This window comes from Crinia signifera, chromosome 3, assembly GCF_055691185.1.
Source record: "Crinia signifera chromosome 3, ASM5569118v1, whole genome shotgun sequence".
In the NCBI taxonomy this organism is placed as follows: domain Eukaryota; kingdom Metazoa; phylum Chordata; class Amphibia; order Anura; family Myobatrachidae; genus Crinia; species Crinia signifera.
Genome location: NC_139219.1, coordinates 80,576,550 through 80,597,004, shown reverse-complemented (window position 1 = coordinate 80,597,004; position 20,455 = coordinate 80,576,550). Strand labels below are relative to the sequence as shown.

General features: G+C 42.9%; 52 non-coding genes across 52 annotated transcripts; all 52 read left to right on the top strand.

Annotated features, from left to right (window-relative positions):
- Positions 1–122: 122 nt before the first annotated feature.
- On the top strand, positions 123–238 carry LOC146065608 (U5 spliceosomal RNA). The gene has a single exon (XR_014472441.1). It is a non-coding gene; the product is annotated as a U5 spliceosomal RNA (small nuclear RNA).
- A 279-nt stretch (positions 239–517) lies between these two features.
- On the top strand, positions 518–633 carry LOC146066152 (U5 spliceosomal RNA). Its single transcript, XR_014472853.1, has one exon. It is a non-coding gene; the product is annotated as a U5 spliceosomal RNA (small nuclear RNA).
- Positions 634–911: 278 nt separating this feature from the next.
- LOC146064954 (U5 spliceosomal RNA) lies at positions 912–1,027 on the top strand. The gene has a single exon (XR_014471875.1). It is a non-coding gene; the product is annotated as a U5 spliceosomal RNA (small nuclear RNA).
- Positions 1,028–1,305: 278 nt separating this feature from the next.
- LOC146065607 (U5 spliceosomal RNA) lies at positions 1,306–1,421 on the top strand. The gene has a single exon (XR_014472440.1). It is a non-coding gene; the product is annotated as a U5 spliceosomal RNA (small nuclear RNA).
- A 279-nt stretch (positions 1,422–1,700) lies between these two features.
- Positions 1,701–1,816, top strand: LOC146066151 (U5 spliceosomal RNA). Its single transcript, XR_014472852.1, has one exon. It is a non-coding gene; the product is annotated as a U5 spliceosomal RNA (small nuclear RNA).
- A 278-nt stretch (positions 1,817–2,094) lies between these two features.
- Positions 2,095–2,210, top strand: LOC146066240 (U5 spliceosomal RNA). The gene has a single exon (XR_014472932.1). It is a non-coding gene; the product is annotated as a U5 spliceosomal RNA (small nuclear RNA).
- Positions 2,211–2,489: 279 nt separating this feature from the next.
- On the top strand, positions 2,490–2,605 carry LOC146065250 (U5 spliceosomal RNA). Its single transcript, XR_014472131.1, has one exon. It is a non-coding gene; the product is annotated as a U5 spliceosomal RNA (small nuclear RNA).
- Positions 2,606–2,884: 279 nt separating this feature from the next.
- Positions 2,885–3,000, top strand: LOC146065248 (U5 spliceosomal RNA). Its single transcript, XR_014472130.1, has one exon. It is a non-coding gene; the product is annotated as a U5 spliceosomal RNA (small nuclear RNA).
- A 308-nt stretch (positions 3,001–3,308) lies between these two features.
- LOC146065606 (U5 spliceosomal RNA) lies at positions 3,309–3,424 on the top strand. Its single transcript, XR_014472439.1, has one exon. It is a non-coding gene; the product is annotated as a U5 spliceosomal RNA (small nuclear RNA).
- A 278-nt stretch (positions 3,425–3,702) lies between these two features.
- Positions 3,703–3,818, top strand: LOC146066231 (U5 spliceosomal RNA). Its single transcript, XR_014472924.1, has one exon. It is a non-coding gene; the product is annotated as a U5 spliceosomal RNA (small nuclear RNA).
- A 278-nt stretch (positions 3,819–4,096) lies between these two features.
- LOC146065605 (U5 spliceosomal RNA) lies at positions 4,097–4,212 on the top strand. The gene has a single exon (XR_014472438.1). It is a non-coding gene; the product is annotated as a U5 spliceosomal RNA (small nuclear RNA).
- A 279-nt stretch (positions 4,213–4,491) lies between these two features.
- On the top strand, positions 4,492–4,607 carry LOC146065560 (U5 spliceosomal RNA). The gene has a single exon (XR_014472401.1). It is a non-coding gene; the product is annotated as a U5 spliceosomal RNA (small nuclear RNA).
- Positions 4,608–4,886: 279 nt separating this feature from the next.
- Positions 4,887–5,002, top strand: LOC146065246 (U5 spliceosomal RNA). The gene has a single exon (XR_014472129.1). It is a non-coding gene; the product is annotated as a U5 spliceosomal RNA (small nuclear RNA).
- Positions 5,003–5,310: 308 nt separating this feature from the next.
- LOC146065604 (U5 spliceosomal RNA) lies at positions 5,311–5,426 on the top strand. Its single transcript, XR_014472437.1, has one exon. It is a non-coding gene; the product is annotated as a U5 spliceosomal RNA (small nuclear RNA).
- A 279-nt stretch (positions 5,427–5,705) lies between these two features.
- Positions 5,706–5,821, top strand: LOC146066150 (U5 spliceosomal RNA). The gene has a single exon (XR_014472851.1). It is a non-coding gene; the product is annotated as a U5 spliceosomal RNA (small nuclear RNA).
- A 278-nt stretch (positions 5,822–6,099) lies between these two features.
- LOC146066239 (U5 spliceosomal RNA) lies at positions 6,100–6,215 on the top strand. The gene has a single exon (XR_014472931.1). It is a non-coding gene; the product is annotated as a U5 spliceosomal RNA (small nuclear RNA).
- Positions 6,216–6,493: 278 nt separating this feature from the next.
- On the top strand, positions 6,494–6,609 carry LOC146065245 (U5 spliceosomal RNA). The gene has a single exon (XR_014472128.1). It is a non-coding gene; the product is annotated as a U5 spliceosomal RNA (small nuclear RNA).
- A 278-nt stretch (positions 6,610–6,887) lies between these two features.
- On the top strand, positions 6,888–7,003 carry LOC146065911 (U5 spliceosomal RNA). Its single transcript, XR_014472719.1, has one exon. It is a non-coding gene; the product is annotated as a U5 spliceosomal RNA (small nuclear RNA).
- Positions 7,004–7,281: 278 nt separating this feature from the next.
- LOC146065244 (U5 spliceosomal RNA) lies at positions 7,282–7,397 on the top strand. Its single transcript, XR_014472127.1, has one exon. It is a non-coding gene; the product is annotated as a U5 spliceosomal RNA (small nuclear RNA).
- Positions 7,398–7,675: 278 nt separating this feature from the next.
- LOC146066230 (U5 spliceosomal RNA) lies at positions 7,676–7,791 on the top strand. Its single transcript, XR_014472923.1, has one exon. It is a non-coding gene; the product is annotated as a U5 spliceosomal RNA (small nuclear RNA).
- Positions 7,792–8,070: 279 nt separating this feature from the next.
- Positions 8,071–8,186, top strand: LOC146065931 (U5 spliceosomal RNA). The gene has a single exon (XR_014472737.1). It is a non-coding gene; the product is annotated as a U5 spliceosomal RNA (small nuclear RNA).
- A 278-nt stretch (positions 8,187–8,464) lies between these two features.
- On the top strand, positions 8,465–8,580 carry LOC146065243 (U5 spliceosomal RNA). Its single transcript, XR_014472126.1, has one exon. It is a non-coding gene; the product is annotated as a U5 spliceosomal RNA (small nuclear RNA).
- A 279-nt stretch (positions 8,581–8,859) lies between these two features.
- On the top strand, positions 8,860–8,975 carry LOC146064960 (U5 spliceosomal RNA). The gene has a single exon (XR_014471880.1). It is a non-coding gene; the product is annotated as a U5 spliceosomal RNA (small nuclear RNA).
- Positions 8,976–9,254: 279 nt separating this feature from the next.
- On the top strand, positions 9,255–9,370 carry LOC146065241 (U5 spliceosomal RNA). The gene has a single exon (XR_014472125.1). It is a non-coding gene; the product is annotated as a U5 spliceosomal RNA (small nuclear RNA).
- Positions 9,371–9,648: 278 nt separating this feature from the next.
- On the top strand, positions 9,649–9,764 carry LOC146065240 (U5 spliceosomal RNA). The gene has a single exon (XR_014472124.1). It is a non-coding gene; the product is annotated as a U5 spliceosomal RNA (small nuclear RNA).
- Positions 9,765–10,042: 278 nt separating this feature from the next.
- Positions 10,043–10,158, top strand: LOC146065745 (U5 spliceosomal RNA). Its single transcript, XR_014472559.1, has one exon. It is a non-coding gene; the product is annotated as a U5 spliceosomal RNA (small nuclear RNA).
- Positions 10,159–10,436: 278 nt separating this feature from the next.
- LOC146065239 (U5 spliceosomal RNA) lies at positions 10,437–10,552 on the top strand. Its single transcript, XR_014472123.1, has one exon. It is a non-coding gene; the product is annotated as a U5 spliceosomal RNA (small nuclear RNA).
- A 278-nt stretch (positions 10,553–10,830) lies between these two features.
- On the top strand, positions 10,831–10,946 carry LOC146065910 (U5 spliceosomal RNA). The gene has a single exon (XR_014472718.1). It is a non-coding gene; the product is annotated as a U5 spliceosomal RNA (small nuclear RNA).
- Positions 10,947–11,224: 278 nt separating this feature from the next.
- LOC146065238 (U5 spliceosomal RNA) lies at positions 11,225–11,340 on the top strand. Its single transcript, XR_014472122.1, has one exon. It is a non-coding gene; the product is annotated as a U5 spliceosomal RNA (small nuclear RNA).
- Positions 11,341–11,618: 278 nt separating this feature from the next.
- Positions 11,619–11,734, top strand: LOC146065930 (U5 spliceosomal RNA). Its single transcript, XR_014472736.1, has one exon. It is a non-coding gene; the product is annotated as a U5 spliceosomal RNA (small nuclear RNA).
- A 278-nt stretch (positions 11,735–12,012) lies between these two features.
- On the top strand, positions 12,013–12,128 carry LOC146065237 (U5 spliceosomal RNA). Its single transcript, XR_014472121.1, has one exon. It is a non-coding gene; the product is annotated as a U5 spliceosomal RNA (small nuclear RNA).
- A 279-nt stretch (positions 12,129–12,407) lies between these two features.
- LOC146064958 (U5 spliceosomal RNA) lies at positions 12,408–12,523 on the top strand. Its single transcript, XR_014471879.1, has one exon. It is a non-coding gene; the product is annotated as a U5 spliceosomal RNA (small nuclear RNA).
- Positions 12,524–12,802: 279 nt separating this feature from the next.
- On the top strand, positions 12,803–12,918 carry LOC146065235 (U5 spliceosomal RNA). Its single transcript, XR_014472120.1, has one exon. It is a non-coding gene; the product is annotated as a U5 spliceosomal RNA (small nuclear RNA).
- A 278-nt stretch (positions 12,919–13,196) lies between these two features.
- Positions 13,197–13,312, top strand: LOC146065234 (U5 spliceosomal RNA). Its single transcript, XR_014472119.1, has one exon. It is a non-coding gene; the product is annotated as a U5 spliceosomal RNA (small nuclear RNA).
- Positions 13,313–13,590: 278 nt separating this feature from the next.
- On the top strand, positions 13,591–13,706 carry LOC146065907 (U5 spliceosomal RNA). Its single transcript, XR_014472715.1, has one exon. It is a non-coding gene; the product is annotated as a U5 spliceosomal RNA (small nuclear RNA).
- Positions 13,707–13,984: 278 nt separating this feature from the next.
- Positions 13,985–14,100, top strand: LOC146065867 (U5 spliceosomal RNA). Its single transcript, XR_014472675.1, has one exon. It is a non-coding gene; the product is annotated as a U5 spliceosomal RNA (small nuclear RNA).
- Positions 14,101–14,378: 278 nt separating this feature from the next.
- On the top strand, positions 14,379–14,494 carry LOC146066229 (U5 spliceosomal RNA). Its single transcript, XR_014472922.1, has one exon. It is a non-coding gene; the product is annotated as a U5 spliceosomal RNA (small nuclear RNA).
- Positions 14,495–14,772: 278 nt separating this feature from the next.
- LOC146065233 (U5 spliceosomal RNA) lies at positions 14,773–14,888 on the top strand. The gene has a single exon (XR_014472118.1). It is a non-coding gene; the product is annotated as a U5 spliceosomal RNA (small nuclear RNA).
- A 279-nt stretch (positions 14,889–15,167) lies between these two features.
- On the top strand, positions 15,168–15,283 carry LOC146065232 (U5 spliceosomal RNA). The gene has a single exon (XR_014472117.1). It is a non-coding gene; the product is annotated as a U5 spliceosomal RNA (small nuclear RNA).
- Positions 15,284–15,562: 279 nt separating this feature from the next.
- LOC146065231 (U5 spliceosomal RNA) lies at positions 15,563–15,678 on the top strand. Its single transcript, XR_014472116.1, has one exon. It is a non-coding gene; the product is annotated as a U5 spliceosomal RNA (small nuclear RNA).
- A 278-nt stretch (positions 15,679–15,956) lies between these two features.
- On the top strand, positions 15,957–16,072 carry LOC146065603 (U5 spliceosomal RNA). Its single transcript, XR_014472436.1, has one exon. It is a non-coding gene; the product is annotated as a U5 spliceosomal RNA (small nuclear RNA).
- A 279-nt stretch (positions 16,073–16,351) lies between these two features.
- LOC146066149 (U5 spliceosomal RNA) lies at positions 16,352–16,467 on the top strand. The gene has a single exon (XR_014472850.1). It is a non-coding gene; the product is annotated as a U5 spliceosomal RNA (small nuclear RNA).
- Positions 16,468–16,745: 278 nt separating this feature from the next.
- On the top strand, positions 16,746–16,861 carry LOC146066238 (U5 spliceosomal RNA). The gene has a single exon (XR_014472930.1). It is a non-coding gene; the product is annotated as a U5 spliceosomal RNA (small nuclear RNA).
- A 278-nt stretch (positions 16,862–17,139) lies between these two features.
- On the top strand, positions 17,140–17,255 carry LOC146065230 (U5 spliceosomal RNA). Its single transcript, XR_014472115.1, has one exon. It is a non-coding gene; the product is annotated as a U5 spliceosomal RNA (small nuclear RNA).
- A 278-nt stretch (positions 17,256–17,533) lies between these two features.
- Positions 17,534–17,649, top strand: LOC146065909 (U5 spliceosomal RNA). The gene has a single exon (XR_014472717.1). It is a non-coding gene; the product is annotated as a U5 spliceosomal RNA (small nuclear RNA).
- Positions 17,650–17,927: 278 nt separating this feature from the next.
- LOC146065229 (U5 spliceosomal RNA) lies at positions 17,928–18,043 on the top strand. Its single transcript, XR_014472114.1, has one exon. It is a non-coding gene; the product is annotated as a U5 spliceosomal RNA (small nuclear RNA).
- Positions 18,044–18,321: 278 nt separating this feature from the next.
- On the top strand, positions 18,322–18,437 carry LOC146066227 (U5 spliceosomal RNA). Its single transcript, XR_014472921.1, has one exon. It is a non-coding gene; the product is annotated as a U5 spliceosomal RNA (small nuclear RNA).
- A 279-nt stretch (positions 18,438–18,716) lies between these two features.
- On the top strand, positions 18,717–18,832 carry LOC146065929 (U5 spliceosomal RNA). Its single transcript, XR_014472735.1, has one exon. It is a non-coding gene; the product is annotated as a U5 spliceosomal RNA (small nuclear RNA).
- Positions 18,833–19,110: 278 nt separating this feature from the next.
- Positions 19,111–19,226, top strand: LOC146065228 (U5 spliceosomal RNA). The gene has a single exon (XR_014472113.1). It is a non-coding gene; the product is annotated as a U5 spliceosomal RNA (small nuclear RNA).
- A 279-nt stretch (positions 19,227–19,505) lies between these two features.
- LOC146066237 (U5 spliceosomal RNA) lies at positions 19,506–19,621 on the top strand. The gene has a single exon (XR_014472929.1). It is a non-coding gene; the product is annotated as a U5 spliceosomal RNA (small nuclear RNA).
- Positions 19,622–19,900: 279 nt separating this feature from the next.
- On the top strand, positions 19,901–20,016 carry LOC146065227 (U5 spliceosomal RNA). Its single transcript, XR_014472112.1, has one exon. It is a non-coding gene; the product is annotated as a U5 spliceosomal RNA (small nuclear RNA).
- A 278-nt stretch (positions 20,017–20,294) lies between these two features.
- Positions 20,295–20,410, top strand: LOC146065226 (U5 spliceosomal RNA). Its single transcript, XR_014472111.1, has one exon. It is a non-coding gene; the product is annotated as a U5 spliceosomal RNA (small nuclear RNA).
- The last annotated feature ends 45 nt before the right edge of the window (positions 20,411–20,455 follow it).

The window sequence follows — 20,455 nt, the reverse complement described above, 5'->3', positions numbered from 1 at the left end:
ATTCCTACAGCAAGGGGAAGCCTGGTGAACAATCTGCTCTTTTTTATTTCAAGTTGGGTGCTCTCATTGAGCTGAGTGAGGCCTGCCAGCACGGCACTCAGACGACAGGTGAAATCTTGGTCATGCTCTGGTTTCTCTTCAGAACGCACAAATCTTTCGCCTTTTACTAAAGATTTCCGTGGAGAGGAGCAGAACTGAGTTTTGTCTCAATTTTTGTGTGCCCCAGCTTAATGGGGTTTCTTTTCTCAGTTTAAAGACAGAATGAGGGTGCTTTCTAGAAAGTGAGCTCATTTGCATAGCGAGGACAGCATATGTCTGTTTCTTCCCATGCAGTAAATTCTTGACCGTGTTAATTATTTCCAAAATATGAAGCAATTGGTAAGGAGTGCCAAAGATTCCTACAGCAAGGGGAAGCCTGGTGAACAATCTGCTCTTTTTTTATTTCAAGTTGGGTGCTCTCATTGAGCTGAGTGAGGCCTGCCAGCACGGCACTCAGACGACAGGTGAAATCTTGGTCATGCTCTGGTTTCTCTTCAGAACGCACAAATCTTTCGCCTTTTACTAAAGATTTCCGTGGAGAGGAGCAAAACTGAGTTTTGTCTCAATTTTTGTGTGCCCCAACTTAATGGGGTTTCTTTTCTCAGTTTAAAGACAGAATGAGGGTGCTTTCTAGAAAGTGAGCTCATTTGCATAGCGAGGACAGCATATGTCTGTTTCTTCCCATGCAGTAAATTCTTGACCGTGTTAATTATTTCCAAAATATGAAGCAATTGGTAAGGAGTGCCAAAGATTCCTACAGCAAGGGGAAGCCTGGTGAACAATCTGCTCTTTTTTATTTCAAGTTGGGTGCTCTCATTGAGCTGAGTGAGGCCTGCCATCACGGCACTCAGACGACAGGTGAAATCTTGGTTATGCTCTGGTTTCTCTTCAGAACGCACAAATCTTTCGCCTTTTACTAAAGATTTCCGTGGAGAGAAGCAAAACTGAGTTTTGTCTCAATTTTTGTGTGCCCCAGCTTAATGGGGTTTCTTTTCTCAGTTTAAAGACAGAATGAGGGTGCTTTCTAGAAAGTGAGCTCATTTGCATAGCGAGGACAGCATATGTCTGTTTCTTCCCATGCAGTAAATTCTTGACCGTGTTAATTATTTCCAAAATATGAAGCAATTGGTAAGGAGTGCCAAAGATTCCTACAGCAAGGGGAAGCCTGGTGAACAATCTGCTCTTTTTTATTTCAAGTTGGGTGCTCTCATTGAGCTGAGTGAGGCCTGCCAGCACGGCACTCAGACGACAGGTGAAATCTTGGTCATGCTCTGGTTTCTCTTCAGAACGCACAAATCTTTCGCCTTTTACTAAAGATTTCCGTGGAGAGGAGCAGAACTGAGTTTTGTCTCAATTTTTGTGTGCCCCAGCTTAATGGGGTTTCTTTTCTCAGTTTAAAGACAGAATGAGGGTGCTTTCTAGAAAGTGAGCTCATTTGCATAGCGAGGACAGCATATGTCTGTTTCTTCCCATGCAGTAAATTCTTGACCGTGTTAATTATTTCCAAAATATGAAGCAATTGGTAAGGAGTGCCAAAGATTCCTACAGCAAGGGGAAGCCTGGTGAACAATCTGCTCTTTTTTTATTTCAAGTTGGGTGCTCTCATTGAGCTGAGTGAGGCCTGCCAGCACGGCACTCAGACGACAGGTGAAATCTTGGTCATGCTCTGGTTTCTCTTCAGAACGCACAAATCTTTCGCCTTTTACTAAAGATTTCCGTGGAGAGGAGCAAAACTGAGTTTTGTCTCAATTTTTGTGTGCCCCAACTTAATGGGGTTTCTTTTCTCAGTTTAAAGACAGAATGAGGGTGCTTTCTAGAAAGTGAGCTCATTTGCATAGCGAGGACAGCATATGTCTGTTTCTTCCCATGCAGTAAATTCTTGACCGTGTTAATTATTTCCAAAATATGAAGCAATTGGTAAGGAGTGCCAAAGATTCCTACAGCAAGGGGAAGCCTGGTGAACAATCTGCTCTTTTTTATTTCAAGTTGGGTGCTCTCATTGAGCTGAGTGAGGCCTGCCATCACGGCACTCAGACGACAGGTGAAATCTTGGTTATGCTCTGGTTTCTCTTCAGAACGCACAAATCTTTCGCCTTTTACTAAAGATTTCCGTGGAGAGAAGCAAAACTGAGTTTTGTCTCAATTTTTGTGTGCCCCAGCTTAATGGGGTTTCTTTTCTCAGTTTAAAGACAGAATGAGGGTGCTTTCTAGAAAGTGAGCTCATTTGCATAGCGAGGACAGCATATGTCTGTTTCTTCCCATGCAGTAAATTCTTGACCGTGTTAATTATTTCCAAAATATGAAGCAATTGGTAAGGAGTGCCAAAGATTCCTACAGCAAGGGGAAGCCTGGTGAACAATCTGCTCTTTTTTTATTTCAAGTTGGGTGCTCTCATTGAGCTGAGTGAGGCCTGCCAGCACGGCACTAAGACGACAGGTGAAATCTTGGTCATGCTCTGGTTTCTCTTCAGAACGCACAAATCTTTCGCCTTTTACTAAAGATTTCCGTGGAGAGGAGCAAAACTGAGTTTTGTCTCAATTTTTGTGTGCCCCAGCTTAATGGGGTTTCTTTTCTCAGTTTAAAGACAGAATGAGGGTGCTTTTTTAGAAAGTGAGCTCATTTGCATAGCGAGGACAGCATATGTCTGTTTCTTCCCATGCAGTAAATTCTTGACCGTGTTAATTATTTCCAAAATATGAAGCAATTGGTAAGGAGTGCCAAAGATTCCTACAGCAAGGGGAAGCCTGGTGAACAATCTGCTCTTTTTTATTTCAAGTTGGGTGCTCTCATTGAGCTGAGTGAGGCCTGAAAGCACGGCACTCAGACGACAGGTGAAATCTTGGTCATGCTCTGGTTTCTCTTCAGAACGCACAAATCTTTCGCCTTTTACTAAAGATTTCCGTGGAGAGGAGCAAAACTGAGTTTTGTCTCAATTTTTGTGTGCCCCAGCTTAATGGGGTTTCTTTTCTCAGTTTAAAGACAGAATGAGGGTGCTTTCTAGAAAGTGAGCTCATTTGCATAGCGAGGACAGCATATGTCTGTTTCTTCCCATGCAGTAAATTCTTGACCGTGTTAATTATTTCCAAAATATGAAGCAATTGGTAAGGAGTGCCAAAGATATGAAGCAATTGGTAAGGAGTGCCAAAGATTCCTACAGCAAGGGGAAGCCTGGTGAACAATCTGCTCTTTTTTATTTCAAGTTGGGTGCTCTCATTGAGCTGAGTGAGGCCTGCCATCACGGCACTCAGACGACAGGTGAAATCTTGGTCATGCTCTGGTTTCTCTTCAGAACGCACAAATCTTTCGCCTTTTACTAAAGATTTCCGTGGAGAGGAGCAGAACTGAGTTTTGTCTCAATTTTTGTGTGCCCCAGCTTAATGGGGTTTCTTTTCTCTGTTTAAAGACAGAATGAGGGTGCTTTCTAGAAAGTGAGCTCATTTGCATAGCGAGGACAGCATATGTCTGTTTCTTCCCATGCAGTAAATTCTTGACCGTGTTAATTATTTCCAAAATATGAAGCAATTGGTAAGGAGTGCCAAAGATTCCTACAGCAAGGGGAAGCCTGGTGAACAATCTGCTCTTTTTTATTTCAAGTTGGGTGCTCTCATTGAGCTGAGTGAGGCCTGCCAGCACGGCACTCAGACGACAGGTGAAATCTTGGTCATGCTCTGGTTTCTCTTCAGAACGCACAAATCTTTCGCCTTTTACTAAAGATTTCCGTGGAGAGGAGCAAAACTGAGTTTTGTCTCAATTTTTGTGTGCCCCAGCTTTATGGGGTTTCTTTTCTCAGTTTAAAGACAGAATGAGGGTGCTTTCTAGAAAGTGAGCTCATTTGCATAGCGAGGACAGCATATGTCTGTTTCTTCCCATGCAGTAAATTCTTGACCGTGTTAATTATTTCCAAAATATGAAGCAATTGGTAAGGAGTGCCAAAGATTCCTACAGCAAGGGGAAGCCTGGTGAACAATCTGCTCTTTTTTATTTCAAATTGGGTGCTCTCATTGAGCTGAGTGAGGCCTGCCAGCACGGCACTCAGACGACAGGTGAAATCTTGGTCATGCTCTGGTTTCTCTTCAGAACGCACAAATCTTTCGCCTTTTACTAAAGATTTCCGTGGAGAGGAGCAGAACTGAGTTTTGTCTCAATTTTTGTGTGCCCCAGCTTAATGGGGTTTCTTTTCTCAGTTTAAAGACAGAATGAGGGTGCTTTCTAGAAAGTGAGCTCATTTGCATAGCGAGGACAGCATATGTCTGTTTCTTCCCATGCAGTAAATTCTTGACCGTGTTAATTATTTCCAAAATATGAAGCAATTGGTAAGGAGTGCCAAAGATTCCTACAGCAAGGGGAAGCCTGGTGAACAATCTGCTCTTTTTTTATTTCAAGTTGGGTGCTCTCATTGAGCTGAGTGAGGCCTGCCAGCACGGCACTCAGACGACAGGTGAAATCTTGGTCATGCTCTGGTTTCTCTTCAGAATGCACAAATCTTTCGCCTTTTACTAAAGATTTCCGTGGAGAGGAGCAAAACTGAGTTTTGTCTCAATTTTTGTGTGCCCCAACTTAATGGGGTTTCTTTTCTCAGTTTAAAGACAGAATGAGGGTGCTTTCTAGAAAGTGAGCTCATTTGCATAGCGGGGACAGCATATGTCTGTTTCTTCCCATGCAGTAAATTCTTGACCGTGTTAATTATTTCCAAAATATGAAGCAATTGGTAAGGAGTGCCAAAGATTCCTACAGCAAGGGGAAGCCTGGTGAACAATCTGCTCTTTTTTTATTTCAAGTTGGGTGCTCTCATTGAGCTGAGTGAGGCCTGCCATCACGGCACTCAGACGACAGGTGAAATCTTGGTCATGCTCTGGTTTCTCTTCAGAACGCACAAATCTTTCGCCTTTTACTAAAGATTTCCGTGGAGAGGAGCAAAACTGAGTTTTGTCTCAATTTTTGTGTGCCCCAGCTTAATGGGGTTTCTTTTCTCAGTTTAAAGACAGAATGAGGGTGCTTTCTAGAAAGTGAGCTCATTTGCATAGCGAGGACAGCATATGTCTGTTTCTTCCCATGCAGTAAATTCTTGACCGTGTTAATTATTTCCAAAATATGAAGCAATTGGTAAGGAGTGCCAAAGATATGAAGCAATTGGTAAGGAGTGCCAAAGATTCCTACAGCAAGGGGAAGCCTGGTGAACAATCTGCTCTTTTTTATTTCAAGTTGGGTGCTCTCATTGAGCTGAGTGAGGCCTGCCAGCACGGCACTCAGACGACAGGTGAAATCTTGGTCATGCTCTGGTTTCTCTTCAGAACGCACAAATCTTTCGCCTTTTACTAAAGATTTCCGTGGAGAGGAGCAGAACTGAGTTTTGTCTCAATTTTTGTGTGCCCCAGCTTAATGGGGTTTCTTTTCTCAGTTTAAAGACAGAATGAGGGTGCTTTCTAGAAAGTGAGCTCATTTGCATAGCGAGGACAGCATATGTCTGTTTCTTCCCATGCAGTAAATTCTTGACCGTGTTAATTATTTCCAAAATATGAAGCAATTGGTAAGGAGTGCCAAAGATTCCTACAGCAAGGGGAAGCCTGGTGAACAATCTGCTCTTTTTTTATTTCAAGTTGGGTGCTCTCATTGAGCTGAGTGAGGCCTGCCAGCACGGCACTCAGACGACAGGTGAAATCTTGGTCATGCTCTGGTTTCTCTTCAGAACGCACAAATCTTTCGCCTTTTACTAAAGATTTCCGTGGAGAGGAGCAAAACTGAGTTTTGTCTCAATTTTTGTGTGCCCCAACTTAATGGGGTTTCTTTTCTCAGTTTAAAGACAGAATGAGGGTGCTTTCTAGAAAGTGAGCTCATTTGCATAGCGAGGACAGCATATGTCTGTTTCTTCCCATGCAGTAAATTCTTGACCGTGTTAATTATTTCCAAAATATGAAGCAATTGGTAAGGAGTGCCAAAGATTCCTACAGCAAGGGGAAGCCTGGTGAACAATCTGCTCTTTTTTATTTCAAGTTGGGTGCTCTCATTGAGCTGAGTGAGGCCTGCCATCACGGCACTCAGACGACAGGTGAAATCTTGGTTATGCTCTGGTTTCTCTTCAGAACGCACAAATCTTTCGCCTTTTACTAAAGATTTCCGTGGAGAGAAGCAAAACTGAGTTTTGTCTCAATTTTTGTGTGCCCCAGCTTAATGGGGTTTCTTTTCTCAGTTTAAAGACAGAATGAGGGTGCTTTCTAGAAAGTGAGCTCATTTGCATAGCGAGGACAGCATATGTCTGTTTCTTCCCATGCAGTAAATTCTTGACCGTGTTAATTATTTCCAAAATATGAAGCAATTGGTAAGGAGTGCCAAAGATTCCTACAGCAAGGGGAAGCCTGGTGAACAATCTGCTCTTTTTTATTTCAAGTTGGGTGCTCTCATTGAGCTGAGTGAGGCCTGCCAGCACGGCACTCAGACGACAGGTGAAATCTTGGTCATGCTCTGGTTTCTCTTCAGAACGCACAAATCTTTCGCCTTTTACTAAAGATTTCCGTGGAGAGGAGCAAAACTGAGTTTTGTCTCAATTTTTGTGTGCCCCAGCTTAATGGGGTTTCTTTTCTCAGTTTAAAGACAGAATGAGGGTGCTTTCTAGAAAGTGAGCTCATTTGCATAGCGAGGACAGCATATGTCTGTTTCTTCCCATGCAGTAAATTCTTGACCGTGTTAATTATTTCCAAAATATGAAGCAATTGGTAAGGAGTGACAAAGATTCCTACAGCAAGGGGAAGCCTGGTGAACAATCTGCTCTTTTTTATTTCAAGTTGGGTGCTCTCATTGAGCCTAGTGAGGCCTGCCAGCACGGCACTCAGACGACAGGTGAAATCTTGGTCATGCTCTAGTTTCTCTTCAGAACGCACAAATCTTTCGCCTTTTACTAAAGATTTCCGTGGAGAGGAGCAAAACTGAGTTTTGTCTCAATTTCTGTGTGCCCCAGCTTAATGGGGTTTCTTTTCTCAGTTTAAAGACAGAATGAGGGTGCTTTCTAGAAAGTGAGCTCATTTGCATAGCGAGGACAGCATATGTCTGTTTCTTCCCATGCAGTAAATTCTTGACCGTGTTAATTATTTCCAAAATATGAAGCAATTGGTAAGGAGTGCCAAAGATTCCTACAGCAAGGGGAAGCCTGGTGAACAATCTGCTCTTTTTTATTTCAAGTTGGGTGCTCTCATTGAGCTGAGTGAGGCCTGCCAGCACGGCACTCAGACGACAGGTGAAATCTTGGTCATGCTCTGGTTTCTCTTCAGAACGCACAAATCTTTCGCCTTTTACTAAAGATTTCCGTGGAGAGGAGCAAAACTGAGTTTTGTCTCAATTTTTGTGTGCCCCAGCTTAATGGGGTTTCTTTTCTCAGTTTAAAGACAGAATGAGGGTGCTTTCTAGAAAGTGAGCTCCTTTGCATAGCGAGGACAGCATATGTCTGTTTCTTCCCATGCAGTAAATTCTTGACCGTGTTAATAATTTCCAAAATATGAAGCAATTGGTAAGGAGTGCCAAAGATTCCTACAGCAAGGGGAAGCCTGGTGAACAATCTGCTCTTTTTTATTTCAAGTTGGGTGCTCTCATTGAGCTGAGTGAGGCCTGCCAGCACGGCACTCAGACGACAGGTGAAATCTTGGTCATGCTCTGGTTTCTCTTCAGAACGCACAAATCTTTCGCCTTTTACTAAAGATTTCCGTGGAGAGGAGCAAAACTGAGTTTTGTCTCAATTTTTGTGTGCCCCAGCTTTATGGGGTTTCTTTTCTCAGTTTAAAGACAGAATGAGGGTGCTTTCTAGAAAGTGAGCTCATTTGCATAGCGAGGACAGCATATGTCTGTTTCTTCCCATGCAGTAAATTCTTGACCGTGTTAATTATTTCCAAAATATGAAGCAATTGGTAAGGAGTGCCAAAGATTCCTACAGCAAGGGGAAGCCTGGTGAACAATCTGCTCTTTTTTTATTTCAAGTTGGGTGCTCTCATTGAGCTGAGTGAGGCCTGCCAGCACGGCACTCAGACGACAGGTGAAATCTTGGTCATGCTTTGGTTTCTCTTCAGAATGCACAAATCTTTCGCCTTTTACTAAAGATTTCCGTGGAGAGGAGCAAAACTGAGTTTTGTCTCAATTTTTGTGTGCCCCAGCTTTATAGGGTTTCTTTTCTCAGTTTAAAGACAGAATGAGGGTGCTTTCTAGAAAGTGAGCTCATTTGCATAGCGAGGACAGCATATGTCTGTTTCTTCCCATGCAGTAAATTCTTGACCGTGTTAATTATTTCCAAAATATGAAGCAATTGGTAAGGAGTGCCAAAGATTCCTACAGCAAGGGGAAGCCTGGTAAACAATCTGCTCTTTTTTATTTCAAGTTGGGTGCTCTCATTGAGCTGAGTGAGGCCTGCCAGCACGGCACTCAGACGACAGGTGAAATCTTGGTCATGCTCTGGTTTCTCTTCAGAACGCACAAATCTTTCGCCTTTTACTAAAGATTTCCGTGGAGAGGAGCAAAACTGAGTTTTGTCTCAATTTTTGTGTGCCCCAGCTTAATGGGGTTTCTTTTCTCAGTTTAAAGACAGAATGAGGGTGCTTTTTTAGAAAGTGAGCTCATTTGCATAGCGAGGACAGCATATGTCTGTTTCTTCCCATGCAGTAAATTCTTGACCGTGTTAATTATTTCCAAAATATGAAGCAATTGGTAAGGAGTGCCAAAGATTCCTACAGCAAGGGGAAGCCTGGTGAACAATCTGCTCTTTTTTATTTCAAGTTGGGTGCTCTCATTGAGCTGAGTGAGGCCTGAAAGCACGGCACTCAGACGACAGGTGAAGTCTTGGTCATGCTCTGGTTTCTCTTCAGAACGCACAAATCTTTTGCCTTTTACTAAAGATTTCCGTGGAGAGAAGCAAAACTGAGTTTTGTCTCAATTTTTGTGTGCCCCAGCTTAATGGGGTTTCTTTTCTCAGTTTAAAGACAGAATGAGGGTGCTTTCTAGAAAGTGAGCTCATTTGCATAGCGAGGACAGCATATGTCTGTTTCTTCCCATGCAGTAAATTCTTGACCGTGTTAATTATTTCCAAAATATGAAGCAATTGGTAAGGAGTGCCAAAGATTCCTACAGCAAGGGGAAGCCTGGTGAACAATCTGCTCTTTTTTTATTTCAAGTTGGGTGCTCTCATTGAGCTGAGTGAGGCCTGCCAGCACGGCACTAAGACGACAGGTGAAATCTTGGTCATGCTCTGGTTTCTCTTCAGAACGCACAAATCTTTCGCCTTTTACTAAAGATTTCCGTGGAGAGGAGCAAAACTGAGTTTTGTCTCAATTTTTGTGTGCCCCAGCTTAATGGGGTTTCTTTTCTCAGTTTAAAGACAGAATGAGGGTGCTTTCTAGAAAGTGAGCTCATTTGCATAGCGAGGACAGCATATGTCTGTTTCTTCCCATGCAGTAAATTCTTGACCGTGTTAATTATTTCCAAAATATGAAGCAATTGGTAAGGAGTGCCAAAGATTCCTACAGCAAGGGGAAGCCTGGTGAACAATCTGCTCTTTTTTATTTCAAGTTGGGTGCTCTCATTGAGCTGAGTGAGGCCTGCCAGCACGGCACTCAGACGACAGGTGAAATCTTGGTCATGCTCTGGTTTCTCTTCAGAACGCACAAATCTTTCGCCTTTTACTAAAGATTTCCGTGGAGAGGAGCAAAACTGAGTTTTGTCTCAATTTTTGTGTGCCCCAGCTTAATGGGGTTTCTTTTCTCAGTTTAAAGACAGAATGAGGGTGCTTTCTAGAAAGTGAGCTCATTTGCATAGCGAGGACAGCATATGTCTGTTTCTTCCCATGCAGTAAATTCTTGACCGTGTTAATTATTTCCAAAATATGAAGCAATTGGTAAGGAGTGCCAAAGATTCCTACAGCAAGGGGAAGCCTGGTGAACAATCTGCTCTTTTTTATTTCAAGTTGGGTGCTCTCATTGAGCCTAGTGAGGCCTGCCAGCACGGCACTCAGACGACAGGTGAAATCTTGGTCATGCTCTAGTTTCTCTTCAGAACGCACAAATCTTTCGCCTTTTACTAAAGATTTCCGTGGAGAGGAGCAAAACTGAGTTTTGTCTCAATTTTTGTGTGCCCCAGCTTAATGGGGTTTCTTTTCTCAGTTTAAAGACAGAATGAGGGTGCTTTCTAGAAAGTGAGCTCATTTGCATAGCGAGGACAGCATATGTCTGTTTCTTCCCATGCAGTAAATTCTTGACCGTGTTAATTATTTCCAAAATATGAAGCAATTGGTAAGGAGTGCCAAAGATTCCTACAGCAAGGGGAAGCCTGGTGAACAATCTGCTCTTTTTTATTTCAAGTTGGGTGCTCTCATTGAGCTGAGTGAGGCCTGCCAGCACGGCACTCAGACGACAGGTGAAATCTTGGTCATGCTCTGGTTTCTCTTCAGAACGCACAAATCTTTCGCCTTTTACTAAAGATTTCCGTGGAGAGGAGCAAAACTGAGTTTTGTCTCAATTTTTGTGTGCCCCAGCTTAATGGGGTTTCTTTTCTCAGTTTAAAGACAGAATGAGGGTGCTTTCTAGAAAGTGAGCTCATTTGCATAGCGAGGACAGCATATGTCTGTTTCTTCCCATGCAGTAAATTCTTGACCGTGTTAATTATTTCCAAAATATGAAGCAATTGGTAAGGAGTGACAAAGATTCCTACAGCAAGGGGAAGCCTGGTGAACAATCTGCTCTTTTTTATTTCAAGTTGGGTGCTCTCATTGAGCCTAGTGAGGCCTGCCAGCACGGCACTCAGACGACAGGTGAAATCTTGGTCATGCTCTAGTTTCTCTTCAGAACGCACAAATCTTTCGCCTTTTACTAAAGATTTCCGTGGAGAGGAGCAAAACTGAGTTTTGTCTCAATTTCTGTGTGCCCCAGCTTAATGGGGTTTCTTTTCTCAGTTTAAAGACAGAATGAGGGTGCTTTCTAGAAAGTGAGCTCATTTGCATAGCGAGGACAGCATATGTCTGTTTCTTCCCATGCAGTAAATTCTTGACCGTGTTAATTATTTCCAAAATATGAAGCAATTGGTAAGGAGTGCCAAAGATTCCTACAGCAAGGGGAAGCCTGGTGAACAATCTGCTCTTTTTTATTTCAAGTTGGGTGCTCTCATTGAGCTGAGTGAGGCCTGCCAGCACGGCACTCAGACGACAGGTGAAATCTTGGTCATGCTCTGGTTTCTCTTCAGAACGCACAAATCTTTCGCCTTTTACTAAAGATTTCCGTGGAGAGGAGCAAAACTGAGTTTTGTCTCAATTTTTGTGTGCCCCAGCTTAATGGGGTTTCTTTTCTCAGTTTAAAGACAGAATGAGGGTGCTTTCTAGAAAGTGAGCTCCTTTGCATAGCGAGGACAGCATATGTCTGTTTCTTCCCATGCAGTAAATTCTTGACCGTGTTAATAATTTCCAAAATATGAAGCAATTGGTAAGGAGTGCCAAAGATTCCTACAGCAAGGGGAAGCCTGGTGAACAATCTGCTCTTTTTTATTTCAAGTTGGGTGCTCTCATTGAGCTGAGTGAGGCCTGCCAGCACGGCACTCAGACGACAGGTCAAATCTTGGTCATGCTTTGGTTTCTCTTCAGAATGCACAAATCTTTCGCCTTTTACTAAAGATTTCCGTGGAGAGGAGCAAAACTGAGTTTTGTCTCAATTTTTGTGTGCCCCAGCTTTATAGGGTTTCTTTTCTCAGTTTAAAGACAGAATGAGGGTGCTTTCTAGAAAGTGAGCTCATTTGCATAGCGAGGACAGCATATGTCTGTTTCTTCCCATGCAGTAAATTCTTGACCGTGTTAATTATTTCCAAAATATGAAGCAATTGGTAAGGAGTGCCAAAGATTCCTACAGCAAGGGGAAGCCTGGTAAACAATCTGCTCTTTTTTATTTCAAGTTGGGTGCTCTCATTGAGCTGAGTGAGGCCTGCCAGCACGGCACTCAGACGACAGGTGAAATCTTGGTCATGCTCTGGTTTCTCTTCAGAACGCACAAATCTTTCGCCTTTTACTAAAGATTTCCGTGGAGAGGAGCAAAACTGAGTTTTGTCTCAATTTTTGTGTGCCCCAGCTTAATGGGGTTTCTTTTCTCAGTTTAAAGACAGAATGAGGGTGCTTTTTTAGAAAGTGAGCTCATTTGCATAGCGAGGACAGCATATGTCTGTTTCTTCCCATGCAGTAAATTCTTGACCGTGTTAATTATTTCCAAAATATGAAGCAATTGGTAAGGAGTGCCAAAGATTCCTACAGCAAGGGGAAGCCTGGTGAACAATCTGCTCTTTTTTATTTCAAGTTGGGTGCTCTCATTGAGCTGAGTGAGGCCTGAAAGCACGGCACTCAGACGACAGGTGAAGTCTTGGTCATGCTCTGGTTTCTCTTCAGAACGCACAAATCTTTTGCCTTTTACTAAAGATTTCCGTGGAGAGAAGCAAAACTGAGTTTTGTCTCAATTTTTGTGTGCCCCAGCTTAATGGGGTTTCTTTTCTCAGTTTAAAGACAGAATGAGGGTGCTTTCTAGAAAGTGAGCTCATTTGCATAGCGAGGACAGCATATGTCTGTTTCTTCCCATGCAGTAAATTCTTGACCGTGTTAATTATTTCCAAAATATGAAGCAATTGGTAAGGAGTGCCAAAGATTCCTACAGCAAGGGGAAGCCTGGTGAACAATCTGCTCTTTTTTTATTTCAAGTTGGGTGCTCTCATTGAGCTGAGTGAGGCCTGCCAGCACGGCACTAAGACGACAGGTGAAATCTTGGTCATGCTCTGGTTTCTCTTCAGAACGCACAAATCTTTCGCCTTTTACTAAAGATTTCCGTGGAGAGGAGCAAAACTGAGTTTTGTCTCAATTTTTGTGTGCCCCAGCTTAATGGGGTTTCTTTTCTCAGTTTAAAGACAGAATGAGGGTGCTTTCTAGAAAGTGAGCTCATTTGCATAGCGAGGACAGCATATGTCTGTTTCTTCCCATGCAGTAAATTCTTGACCGTGTTAATTATTTCCAAAATATGAAGCAATTGGTAAGGAGTGCCAAAGATTCCTACAGCAAGGGGAAGCCTGGTGAACAATCTGCTCTTTTTTATTTCAAGTTGGGTGCTCTCATTGAGCTGAGTGAGGCCTGCCAGCACGGCACTCAGACGACAGGTGAAATCTTGGTCATGCTCTGGTTTCTCTTCAGAACGCACAAATCTTTCGCCTTTTACTAAAGATTTCCGTGGAGAGGAGCAAAACTGAGTTTTGTCTCAATTTTTGTGTGCCCCAGCTTAATGGGGTTTCTTTTCTCAGTTTAAAGACAGAATGAGGGTGCTTTCTAGAAAGTGAGCTCATTTGCATAGCGAGGACAGCATATGTCTGTTTCTTCCCATGCAGTAAATTCTTGACCGTGTTAATTATTTCCAAAATATGAAGCAATTGGTAAGGAGTGCCAAAGATTCCTACAGCAAGGGGAAGCCTGGTGAACAATCTGCTCTTTTTTATTTCAAGTTGGGTGCTCTCATTGAGCCTAGTGAGGCCTGCCAGCACGGCACTCAGACGACAGGTGAAATCTTGGTCATGCTCTAGTTTCTCTTCAGAACGCACAAATCTTTCGCCTTTTACTAAAGATTTCCGTGGAGAGGAGCAAAACTGAGTTTTGTCTCAATTTTTGTGTGCCCCAGCTTAATGGGCTTTCTTTTCTCAGTTTAAAGACAGAATGAGGGTGCTTTCTAGAAAGTGAGCTCATTTGCATAGTGAGGACAGCATATGTCTGTTTCTTCCCATGCAGTAAATTCTTGACCGTGTTAATTATTTCCAAAATATGAAGCAATTGGTAAGGAGTGCCAAAGATTCCTACAGCAAGGGGAAGCCTGGTGAACAATCTGCTCTTTTTTATTTCAAGTTGGGTGCTCTCATTGAGCTGAGTGAGGCCTGCCAGCACGGCACTCAGACGACAGGTGAAATCTTGGTCATGCTCTGGTTTCTCTTCAGAACGCACAAATCTTTCGCCATTTACTAAAGATTTCCGTGGAGAGGAGCAAAATTGAGTTTTGTCTCAATTTTTGTGTGCCCCAGCTTAATGGGGTTTCTTTTCTCAGTTTAAAGACAGAATGAGGGTGCTTTCTAGAAAGTGAGCTCCTTTGCATAGCGAGGACAGCATATGTCTGTTTCTTCCCATGCAGTAAATTCTTGACCGTGTTAATAATTTCCAAAATATGAAGCAATTGGTAAGGAGTGCCAAAGATTCCTACAGCAAGGGGAAGCCTGGTGAACAATCTGCTCTTTTTTATTTCAAGTTGGGTGCTCTCATTGAGCTGAGTGAGGCCTGCCAGCACGGCACTCAGACGACAGGTGAAATCTTGGTCATGCTCTGGTTTCTCTTCAGAACGCACAAATCTTTCGCCTTTTACTAAAGATTTCCGTGGAGAGGAGCAAAACTGAGTTTTGTCTCAATTTTTGTGTGCCCCAGCTTTATGGGGTTTCTTTTCTCAGTTTAAAGACAGAATGAGGGTGCTTTCTAGAAAGTGAGCTCATTTGCATAGCGAGGACAGCATATGTCTGTTTCTTCCCATGCAGTAAATTCTTGACCGTGTTAATTATTTCCAAAATATGAAGCAATTGGTAAGGAGTGCCAAAGATTCCTACAGCAAGGGGAAGCCTGGTAAACAATCTGCTCTTTTTTATTTCAAGTTGGGTGCTCTCATTGAGCTGAGTGAGGCCTGCCAGCACGGCACTCAGACGACAGGTGAAATCTTGGTCATGCTCTGGTTTCTCTTCAGAACGCACAAATCTTTCGCCTTTTACTAAAGATTTCCGTGGAGAGGAGCAAAACTGAGTTTTGTCTCAATTTTTGTGTGCCCCAGCTTAATGGGGTTTCTTTTCTCAGTTTAAAGACAGAATGAGGGTGCTTTTTTAGAAAGTGAGCTCATTTGCATAGCGAGGACAGCATATGTCTGTTTCTTCCCATGCAGTAAATTCTTGACCGTGTTAATTATTTCCAAAATATGAAGCAATTGGTAAGGAGTGCCAAAGATTCCTACAGCAAGGGGAAGCCTGGTGAACAATCTGCTCTTTTTTATTTCAAGTTGGGTGCTCTCATTGAGCTGAGTGAGGCCTGAAAGCACGGCACTCAGACGACAGGTGAAATCTTGGTCATGCTCTGGTTTCTCTTCAGAACGCACAAATCTTTCGCCTTTTACTAAAGATTTCCGTGGAGAGGAGCAAAACTGAGTTTTGTCTCAATTTTTGTGTGCCCCAGCTTAATGGGGTTTCTTTTCTCAGTTTAAAGACAGAATGAGGGTGCTTTCTAGAAAGTGAGCTTATTTGCATAGCGAGGACAGCATATGTCTGTTTCTTCCCATGCAGTAAATTCTTGACCGTGTTAATTATTTCCAAAATATGAAGCAATTGGTAAGGAGTGCCAAAGATTCCTACAGCAAGGGGAAGCCTGGTGAACAATCTGCTCTTTTTTTATTTCAAGTTGGGTGCTCTCATTGAGCTGAGTGAGGCCTGCCAGCACGGCACTAAGACGACAGGTGAAATCTTGGTCATGCTCTGGTTTCTCTTCAGAACGCACAAATCTTTCGCCTTTTACTAAAGATTTCCGTGGAGAGGAGCAAAACTGAGTTTTGTCTCAATTTTTGTGTGCCCCAGCTTAATGGGGTTTCTTTTCTCAGTTTAAAGACAGAATGAGGGTGCTTTCTAGAAAGTGAGCTCATTTGCATAGCGAGGACAGCATATGTCTGTTTCTTCCCATGCAGTAAATTCTTGACCGTGTTAATTATTTCCAAAATATGAAGCAATTGGTAAGGAGTGCCAAAGATTCCTACAGCAAGGGGAAGCCTGGTAAACAATCTGCTCTTTTTTATTTCAAGTTGGGTGCTCTCATTGAGCTGAGTGAGGCCTGCCAGCACGGCACTCAGACGACAGGTGAAATCTTGGTCATGCTCTGGTTTCTCTTCAGAACGCACAAATCTTTCGCCTTTTACTAAAGATTTCCGTGGAGAGGAGCAGAACTGAGTTTTGTCTCAATTTTTGTGTGCCCCAGCTTAATGGGGTTTCTTTTCTCAGTTTAAAGACAGAATGAGGGTGCTTTCTAGAAAGTGAGCTCATTTGCATAGCGAGGACAGCATATGTCTGTTTCTTCCCATGCAGTAAATTCTTGACCGTGTTAATTATTTCCAAAATATGAAGCAATTGGTAAGGAGTGCCAAAGATTCCTACAGCAAGGGGAAGCCTGGTGAACAATCTGCTCTTTTTTTATTTCAAGTTGGGTGCTCTCATTGAGCTGAGTGAGGCCTGCCAGCACGGCACTCAGACGACAGGTGAAATCTTGGTCATGCTCTGGTTTCTCTTCAGAACGCACAAATCTTTCGCCTTTTACTAAAGATTTCCGTGGAGAGGAGCAAAACTGAGTTTTGTCTCAATTTTTGTGTGCCCCAACTTAATGGGGTTTCTTTTCTCAGTTTAAAGACAGAATGAGGGTGCTTTCTAGAAAGTGAGCTCATTTGCATAGCGAGGACAGCATATGTCTGTTTCTTCCCATGCAGTAAATTCTTGACCGTGTTAATTATTTCCAAAATATGAAGCAATTGGTAAGGAGTGCCAAAGATTCCTACAGCAAGGGGAAGCCTGGTGAACAATCTGCTCTTTTTTATTTCAAGTTGGGTGCTCTCATTGAGCTGAGTGAGGCCTGCCATCACGGCACTCAGACGACAGGTGAAATCTTGGTTATGCTCTGGTTTCTCTTCAGAACGCACAAATCTTTCGCCTTTTACTAAAGATTTCCGTGGAGAGAAGCAAAACTGAGTTTTGTCTCAATTTTTGTGTGCCCCAGCTTAATGGGGTTTCTTTTCTCAGTTTAAAGACAGAATGAGGGTGCTTTCTAGAAAGTGAGCTCATTTGCATAGCGAGGACAGCATATGTCTGTTTCTTCCCATGCAGTAAATTCTTGACCGTGTTAATTATTTCCAAAATATGAAGCAATTGGTAAGGAGTGCCAAAGATTCCTACAGCAAGGGGAAGCCTGGTGAACAATCTGCTCTTTTTTATTTCAAGTTGGGTGCTCTCATTGAGCTGAGTGAGGCCTGCCAGCACGGCACTCAGACGACAGGTGAAATCTTGGTCATGCTCTGGTTTCTCTTCAGAACGCACAAATCTTTCGCCTTTTACTAAAGATTTCCGTGGAGAGGAGCAAAACTGAGTTTTGTCTCAATTTTTGTGTGCCCCAGCTTAATGGGGTTTCTTTTCTCAGTTTAAAGACAGAATGAGGGTGCTTTCTAGAAAGTGAGCTCATTTGCATAGCGAGGACAGCATATGTCTGTTTCTTCCCATGCAGTAAATTCTTGACCGTGTTAATTATTTCCAAAATATGAAGCAATTGGTAAGGAGTGACAAAGATTCCTACAGCAAGGGGAAGCCTGGTGAACAATCTGCTCTTTTTTATTTCAAGTTGGGTGCTCTCATTGAGCCTAGTGAGGCCTGCCAGCACGGTACTCAGACGACAGGTGAAATCTTGGTCATGCTCTAGTTTCTCTTCAGAACGCACAAATCTTTCGCCTTTTACTAAAGATTTCCGTGGAGAGGAGCAAAACTGAGTTTTGTCTCAATTTCTGTGTGCCCCAGCTTAATGGGGTTTCTTTTCTCAGTTTAAAGACAGAATGAGGGTGCTTTCTAGAAAGTGAGCTCATTTGCATAGCGAGGACAGCATATGTCTGTTTCTTCCCATGCAGTAAATTCTTGACCGTGTTAATTATTTCCAAAATATGAAGCAATTGGTAAGGAGTGCCAAAGATTCCTACAGCAAGGGGAAGCCTGGTGAACAATCTGCTCTTTTTTATTTCAAGTTGGGTGCTCTCATTGAGCTGAGTGAGGCCTGCCAGCACGGCACTCAGACGACAGGTGAAATCTTGGTCATGCTCTGGTTTCTCTTCAGAACGCACAAATCTTTCGCCTTTTACTAAAGATTTCCGTGGAGAGGAGCAAAACTGAGTTTTGTCTCAATTTTTGTGTGCCCCAGCTTAATGGGGTTTCTTTTCTCAGTTTAAAGACAGAATGAGGGTGCTTTCTAGAAAGTGAGCTCCTTTGCATAGCGAGGACAGCATATGTCTGTTTCTTCCCATGCAGTAAATTCTTGACCGTGTTAATAATTTCCAAAATATGAAGCAATTGGTAAGGAGTGCCAAAGATTCCTACAGCAAGGGGAAGCCTGGTGAACAATCTGCTCTTTTTTATTTCAAGTTGGGTGCTCTCATTGAGCTGAGTGAGGCCTGCCAGCACGGCACTCAGACGACAGGTGAAATCTTGGTCATGCTCTGGTTTCTCTTCAGAACGCACAAATCTTTCGCCTTTTACTAAAGATTTCCGTGGAGAGGAGCAAAACTGAGTTTTGTCTCAATTTTTGTGTGCCCCAGCTTTATGGGGTTTCTTTTCTCAGTTTAAAGACAGAATGAGGGTGCTTTCTAGAAAGTGAGCTCATTTGCATAGCGAGGACAGCATATGTCTGTTTCTTCCCATGCAGTAAATTCTTGACCGTGTTAATTATTTCCAAAATATGAAGCAATTGGTAAGGAGTGCCAAAGATTCCTACAGCAAGGGGAAGCCTGGTGAACAATCTGCTCTTTTTTTATTTCAAGTTGGGTGCTCTCATTGAGCTGAGTGAGGCCTGCCAGCACGGCACTCAGACGACAGGTGAAATCTTGGTCATGCTTTGGTTTCTCTTCAGAATGCACAAATCTTTCGCCTTTTACTAAAGATTTCCGTGGAGAGGAGCAAAACTGAGTTTTGTCTCAATTTTTGTGTGCCCCAGCTTTATAGGGTTTCTTTTCTCAGTTTAAAGACAGAATGAGGGTGCTTTCTAGAAAGTGAGCTCATTTGCATAGCGAGGACAGCATATGTCTGTTTCTTCCCATGCAGTAAATTCTTGACCGTGTTAATTATTTCCAAAATATGAAGCAATTGGTAAGGAGTGCCAAAGATTCCTACAGCAAGGGGAAGCCTGGTAAACAATCTGCTCTTTTTTATTTCAAGTTGGGTGCTCTCATTGAGCTGAGTGAGGCCTGCCAGCACGGCACTCAGACGACAGGTGAAATCTTGGTCATGCTCTGGTTTCTCTTCAGAACGCACAAATCTTTCGCCTTTTACTAAAGATTTCCGTGGAGAGGAGCAAAACTGAGTTTTGTCTCAATTTTTGTGTGCCCCAGCTTAATGGGGTTTCTTTTCTCAGTTTAAAGACAGAATGAGGGTGCTTTTTTAGAAAGTGAGCTCATTTGCATAGCGAGGACAGCATATGTCTGTTTCTTCCCATGCAGTAAATTCTTGACCGTGTTAATTATTTCCAAAATATGAAGCAATTGGTAAGGAGTGCCAAAGATTCCTACAGCAAGGGGAAGCCTGGTGAACAATCTGCTCTTTTTTATTTCAAGTTGGGTGCTCTCATTGAGCTGAGTGAGGCCTGAAAGCACGGCACTCAGACGACAGGTGAAGTCTTGGTCATGCTCTGGTTTCTCTTCAGAACGCACAAATCTTTCGCCTTTTACTAAAGATTTCCGTGGAGAGAAGCAAAACTGAGTTTTGTCTCAATTTTTGTGTGCCCCAGCTTAATGGGGTTTCTTTTCTCAGTTTAAAGACAGAATGAGGGTGCTTTCTAGAAAGTGAGCTCATTTGCATAGCGAGGACAGCATATGTCTGTTTCTTCCCATGCAGTAAATTCTTGACCGTGTTAATTATTTCCAAAATATGAAGCAATTGGTAAGGAGTGCCAAAGATTCCTACAGCAAGGGGAAGCCTGGTGAACAATCTGCTCTTTTTTTATTTCAAGTTGGGTGCTCTCATTGAGCTGAGTGAGGCCTGCCAGCACGGCACTAAGACGACAGGTGAAATCTTGGTCATGCTCTGGTTTCTCTTCAGAACGCACAAATCTTTCGCCTTTTACTAAAGATTTCCGTGGAGAGGAGCAAAACTGAGTTTTGTCTCAATTTTTGTGTGCCCCAGCTTAATGGGGTTTCTTTTCTCAGTTTAAAGACAGAATGAGGGTGCTTTCTAGAAAGTGAGCTCATTTGCATAGCGAGGACAGCATATGTCTGTTTCTTCCCATGCAGTAAATTCTTGACCGTGTTAATTATTTCCAAAATATGAAGCAATTGGTAAGGAGTGCCAAAGATTCCTACAGCAAGGGGAAGCCTGGTGAACAATCTGCTCTTTTTTATTTCAAGTTGGGTGCTCTCATTGAGCTGAGTGAGGCCTGCCAGCACGGCACTCAGACGACAGGTGAAATCTTGGTCATGCTCTGGTTTCTCTTCAGAACGCACAAATCTTTCGCCTTTTACTAAAGATTTCCGTGGAGAGGAGCAAAACTGAGTTTTGTCTCAATTTTTGTGTGCCCCAGCTTAATGGGGTTTCTTTTCTCAGTTTAAAGACAGAATGAGGGTGCTTTCTAGAAAGT